The following is a 6,743-nucleotide window of genomic DNA, read 5'->3' on the forward strand; positions in this document are numbered from 1 at the left end:
ACTCCAGGGGGACAGGAGCAAAGGAAGAGTTTGGGTGGCTTTTGTACAGCTGCTCTCCTGGGAAGAGGACAGTGTTCCTGGACACAGTAGGTCCGGGTACACACTGGTGTTCAGCTGAGCAGTCTCCAGAAATCTGTGGCTGTGGCTTCTTTTAAGGAGGGCTTGTAAATACCTGCTCTGCATCAGGCCACTGTATCCATCTGTGGGTCGAGTCCTGGACCACACCAGCCTTGCATCGAGGAGACCCGATGGACGCAGGCCGGTTCAGCCAGCAGGTGGCGCTGTGGCTGTTCACGCGGAGCGTGAGTACTAGGCAGGGCCTGGAGGAGGTGGGCTGCAGAGGGAGCACCCTCCCTTGCCTCTGAGGCAGCAGGGACCTTGGAAAGCCCCATGAGTCTCCTCCGTGGGGGTACAGAGTCGGCACTGACAGATGATGCTTCCTCAGTTCCTCTGCCTCACCGCACAGGCCTCTTTCCCTCTTCTAGCGGCATCCCTAAGCATCCAATCTGCTCCTGTAAAAAGGACAGATTGGACCGGTCTCTGGTCCAAGGAAAGTAATGTCCAGGGCCGAGGAGAATCCATCTTGAGTGCAGGAGACAAGCACCCCTCCTATATATCAACATGTGCCAGGGTGAGGGGACGCTGGAGAGGAAAGAGAAAGGGCACTGTCCGTTCAGAGAGCAGGGCAGGGGCCAGCCTATCGGTGTGTATATATCTTGCATTATGCAGCGTGGGAGAGAAAATCAATAGAGCTGTCAGCAGTTAATGCATTCAGTCCTGCCACCGTCCCTACCCTGGGATGCTCCAGACGGATGCTTCAAATTAAACAACAGGGAAGGGAGAGGGGCGCGGGAGGCCAGGAGACGTAGACCCTGACAGGCCGGAGGAAAGCAGAGGCTCAACTGAGGGGCTGAGGAAATTAAAGTCCATCAATCACAAGGCGCGGAGAGCATCCCCTGGCGTGAATGACAGGAAGATGCTCGGCATCAGCAGGAGTGTCCGATTAGGTGCAGCTTCCAGGGCCCTCTGCCTGGTGGGAGTCCCTGGAGAGGCTGGTGGCTGGCCAGTGGCTTGTCATTCCCTGATTGTACCCTTAGGATTAGGGGAGGGAAGGTAGTGCAAGCTTCCTGCCTTGCTGGGATGTGTGTGTGTGTGTGTGTGTGTGTGTGTGTGTGTGTGTGTTGTGTGTACCAATGGAGGCGGGGCAGGATCTCTGTGGTGGTGGTAGTGGGGGTGTCTGTTGCTCACTGATGACTGCTTCTGGACAGCTCTAGTCCCCCAAGGTTTAAGCTTATCCTTAGACCCACAAGAATGGGTATCAGAGCCGGGCAGTGGTGGCACACACCTTAATCCCAGCACTTGAGAGGCAGAGGCAGGCAGATCTGTGAGTTCCAGGACGGTCTGGTCTACAGAGTGAGTTCCAGGAGAGCCAAGGCTACACAGAGTAACCCTGTCTCGAAAAACAAAACAACAATAACAAGAAACAGTCTCAGGGAATCCCTATCTGCCTGGTCACCCCCATCCATTTCCCCTCATCTTGGTTCATGTGTCAGGTCTGCTGGTTGCCTTCCGTTCTTTAACTCCGGAGACCCCCCACCTGCAAGCAGACCCTGACTTTGCCTTGAGTCCTTCCTCAAGCCTCTCACTAACAGCCACTGTGGGGAGGCCGGGGTGGTCCTGGCTTCTTACGATGTTGTTCCATCACCTGGAGGGTGTCTGCCCTGGCAGAGTGGTTAGAACAGTTGATCTCAAGACCCTGAGGGGGGAAAAGGAGGAGAGTGAAGTATTGAGTCATCCCTTCATCCTAAGGCTCTTTAGGAGAAGAAAAGCATAAGCCACACACCCGAGTTGAAGGGCAGAAGCTTCCTGGGTCCCCCAGACCTGTCCTCAGCAGCTTGTGGGCGTCTGAGGTCTCCTCAGGAAACAGGCCAAGCCAGGGATTGTTTGAGGTAGGCTCAGAAAGCTGGGGGTGAGGTGGTTGTGGGGGTGCAGGGCCACAGGTGACTTCTACTGAGACTAGGTGAGTAGTAATGGCTTAAGGTTCCAAGCAGGGGAATTGTCGCCAGAACCTCAGACAGCCAGGATGCAAGGAGAATGGAACCTGAGCCTAGGGACTCCCCAGGGATGGAGCTGGGAGTGAACACTCTCTGTTCACTGTCTTGCTCCTCCTTAACAGAAAGTTACATTAATGAAACCTCACAGGGCCATGGAGTGCTGGCTTGGGCTAGAACAGTGTGTTGCTGTCTCCATCATGGTCCCAAGGCAGGAACACCTCTGGGATCAAGCTGATCTCCCTGGCTTCCCCCATCTCCCTCTACCTTTTCCTTACCACCTTCTCCCTCATCCCTTTTTCCAAGACTGGGTCTTCAGCTCTAGGAAGACTTCAGAGATGGAAGAGAGTTCTGGCAGGCCATCTGGGCACCTAGGTTGGCACAGCCCAACCTGCTGTCTCCCACACAGCTCCGCTGCCCTCTACATCCAGAGAAAGACAGGCCCGTGGTTGTTTGCTTGCGTGACAGTGCCCAAGACAGGTTCTACCAATTACCACCGGTGACCGAGTTTCCAAAAGCAATTACCAGAGCGCCGCGATGCCTCCAAGGTGTGGAGCTGAGAGAGAGAGAACTGGGGTACCCAGCTGGAAACAGAGGCTCCAGGGTGTGTAGGCAGCATAAATAGAGGCAGTGCAGGCCGGGTACACAGAGCTCCGCCTCTGAGCGCGCATGTACCACCCGGGAGAGCCCAGACCAGGAGGAGGGAGACAGCAGGAACACAGCCTTGCAAGCCAAGGCCCCAAGATTTAGGTGGTTTCTCTCTTCCTGTTTCTTCTCTGGTGTGCCCAAGACTGGGAAAACAATCCTTGTGAATCTAGACTTGTCTTGAGGGCACGTGGGGTGGACACTTGCTTGCAGGCCAGGGTGAGGCTCGTCGCCAGTGGTTTCTGTGGTAAGCAGTTGTCACCACCTCCTCTGGAAAGAACACTAGTCCTTGCCCTGTTCCAAGGTGGAAAGACTGAAAAACCTTTGGGGAAGGAAAGAGGCTGGAGTAACCCTGACCTGTTTAGGGCTATGTCTTTGCCTGACCCTCTGCTCTACCTGCTCAAGCCTAGGTGACTCTTATCTCTCTCAGTAGCTTGTGATTTCAGGGGAGACTCAGCCTTGCGGCTGAGGAGAAGCAGGGATAACAGGCTGAGGAGGAGGGAGTGTGCTAGATGCTGGCCAGGTGAGTCTGTCTACTTTCCTCCCTCCTGTTCCTGTCCTGACCTCCCTCTCAGAAGCCTCTGCCTGACAGGCTGCTCGGCTATTAATGGATCAATGGATGAGACTGCTGCAGCAGACTGGTTATGACCTTGGGCGAAGTCTTCAGCCAGGCTTCTTCACAGAGGAGTGGCTGCAGTCAGCTGTCTGATTGGCCTCAGCTTGGGAGCAGGGGCCGAGGAGGGGTTGAGTACGGGTCAGCCTGGAGTAGCATCAGACTTGGGAAGAGAGCTTGCCGGGACAGCAGGGACGGCAGGGAGGTGTCTGCTTGTGTTGCTGCAGTGGCTGTGTATGGACAGGTCAGAGGGGCTGCTGGCTGACTTCCTAGTCCTCAGGAAATGAGAAGGACTTTCTGCCCTGCTTCAGGTGGCACTGGAAGGGCCTCTTCCTCCCTCCCTCCCTCCCTCCCCACACACTCTCACTTTCCCTCTAGTTGTTTGGAGTTGAATTATTTATTTATTTATTTATTTATAGTTGATTTTTTTTTTAAAGAAGACTAAATGACCCCAAAGATAGGTGAGTGAGCACCTACCTGTGTCTGTGTGAGTATACACATCTGAGTCTGTGAATGTATGCCTGCCTGTGCAAGTATATGACTGTGTCTCTGTGTGTGTGAGCGCGTATGTGTGTATGTGTGTGTGCCTGTGTCTGTGTAAGTATATGCATGAGTCTGTGTAAGTGTGTGCTTGTGTTTGAATGTGTGGCTGTGTCTGTATGTGTATGCCTATGTGTGTGTCAGTGCACATGGAGACAGAAGAGGGCACCAGATCCCTTGGAGCTGGAGTTACAGGCATTGTGGTCTGTCTAATGTAGGTGCTAGGATTTGAACTCAAGTCCTTATGATTGGGTAGCAAGCACTTTTAGCCACTGAGCCATCTCCCCAAATTTGCAGGTGTCTGGATTTATGACTCTGTGGATCATGATATTTGGGGTAACTGAAATCTGTGCTCCCAGGCCATGGTCACTCACATTTGGTTCCAGAACAAACCAGCTCTTATTTCCTTTGAGGAGAAACTGCCTGTTTTTGATTGGCAGGAAGCTGAGGGGTCCTGGTTGGGCATAGACTCCTGAGCTGGAGGAGTGTAGAAGTAGGACTGGAGTCCTAGCCGGGCTTAGCAGGTGACTGGAGGCCCTCCAGACAGAAGAGGACCCACAAGGAAACAGAAAGCAGGCATATGGGAGTGTGGTCCTGAGAGACGGAAGTGCTCAGCACCTCAGGGACTTCCAGCTTTGGTATTGACGGTTGCTTGAGTTCTGTTGTGGGACCTTCCACTTCCTCTTCCTTTTCTTCCCCCTCCTTTTGAGACAGGCTGTCATGTCTCACAGGCCGGCCCCAAACTCCCCACGTAGCCAAAGGTGATCTTGACCCTCTGACCCTTCTGCATTTACCTCCTAAGTATTGTGGCTGTAGGTGCCACTAAGCCAAGTTTGTGCAGTGCTGGGGATCGAATCCAGGGCTTCATGCATGCTAGGCAACCACTCCACCAACTGAGCTTCCCAGCCCTGAGTCCATTTTCTGCCAGAAGCCTTTACCCATAACTCTAGAGGATCACTGTGGCATGAACACTATGTATAGAGCTCTCAGCAGCTGAAGGCCAGAATGCCACAGTGTGAGACTGGGACTGAAGGGGTGAGATGGGAGAAGAGGATGGAGAGGAGGCCGAGAAGGCCCTGAGACAGCACATTCAGGGCTGAGCTTTAACAAGGCAACAAAAACCCAGGCTCTGGCTGGGTGACTTTGGGGATCGGCATGAGTCAGCAAGCCTGTTGCTGTTTGTTGTCCTGCTGTGCCCAGCCTGTTCTTTAAGCCGGTCCTCTGAAGAGCTGGGAGACTGGGCCTGTCAGTAGACATGGGGCCCGGTGCTCGGAATGCAGGACGCATTATTTTTTAATAAAGAAGGCAGAAAACTAAAGACGGTGAAGGTGTTCCTGTTCACCCCCAGCCAGCCGCACCTCGGGGCCATCCCTCATCTTAATGAGGCCATCCAAATCTCGTTTGCTAATGAGGAATTTAATGGTCACAGGCTGACAAGCGAGACTGAGAGGGGAAACAGGAAGGTCGTTACAAAAATGAAATGTGTAGCTAAGTGCCATGCCACCACCATCCCGCCTGCCCACCCCCAGCGCCAGCCCAGAGTGGGTGATGCGTTACAGTGGTGTCAGCACCACGGACAGGGCAAAGCCCAGCTCTTCCAACTTCCCGCAGTCCCGGGGTCCCTTCCTCTTCATTTACTCCTGGAGTTCGTTTTTTTTTTTTTTTTTTTTTTTTCCTCCTTGGCTCAGGTTGGGCTCCCCTCCCCCAGCCACAAGCACAGCTCCAGGAAGGGCAGGACCTACTGCTGGCTCCATAACCTTTGTGCATGCTCACAGCGCTGAGACACTGTTAAAGAGTCTCTTTCCTTGGCACCTTCCTGATACTTGTGAGAGTCTTGCAAGACACTGAAGAAAGTTTCCAAGGGATGAATGAAGGGAGGAAGAAAGTAGTGAATAAGTAAATGGAGGGGGAGAGAGAGAGAATAAATCCTAGGGTTTGTTTGTTTTGAGATGGGGTCTCATGTAGTTCTTTTTAAATTTTTTTTTCATAAATTGGTTTATCCCTTTAACTTCTCCCATGTTCCCCCACCTCCAATATAATTTTATGACCTTTTCTTTCACAGTTATTATCACACACACACACATACACACACACACACACACACACACACACACACACACACACACGGCTGGCCTTGAAGTAGCTGAGGATGACTTTGAACTCCCGATACTCCTTCCTCCACCTTCTAAGTGCTAGGACTACAGGCATGAGCTGCCACACCCGGTCTAAACAATACTGGGAATCAAACCCTGGGCTTTGAATAGAGTACAAAAACATTTTGCCATCCAAGCTACCTCCTTGGCCCCAGATGCTAGGTTTGATGAAGCAATAAAAGGCTATAGAATGATGGCCAAGCTACTGAAAGAGAAATCAAGCTTTCAGATACAAAAGAAATATCCCATGATGGTTAGTGTTATCAACTCGACAGACTCTGCAGTCTTGCAGAGGCCAAGCCTCCAGGCATACCTGTAAGAGACTTTCCAGATTAATGTTATTCTCTGGTGATGTCTGTGAGGAATTATCTAGATTACAGCTGAAACGAGAAGACATTTTAATTTTGAGTGAGACCATTCCCTGGGTGGGGATCCTGGCCTGTATGAAACAGAGTCTGCACCAGAGGACGTGCCAGCGTGGATGAGGCAAACACCACAAGGTCACTTTTGTGTGGAGAGCTAACGGCAGTGAACGGCTACAAAGAGAGGGAATCAGTTTTCTCCAGGGAAAAGTTCCCTCATCCCAAGTGGTCAGCCCTAAGCACACATACATAGGGACACAGATTGGACTCTGTAGGTGTGTGTGTGTAAATAGTAATAATTGTGAAAGAAGAGATCATGAATTATAGTGGAGGTGCAGTTGGAGGACATGGGAAAAGTTAAAGGGACAAACCAAGGAAT

The sequence above is a fragment of the Meriones unguiculatus genome, chromosome 7, assembly GCF_030254825.1.
Source record: "Meriones unguiculatus strain TT.TT164.6M chromosome 7, Bangor_MerUng_6.1, whole genome shotgun sequence".
NCBI lineage: Eukaryota > Metazoa > Chordata > Mammalia > Rodentia > Muridae > Meriones > Meriones unguiculatus.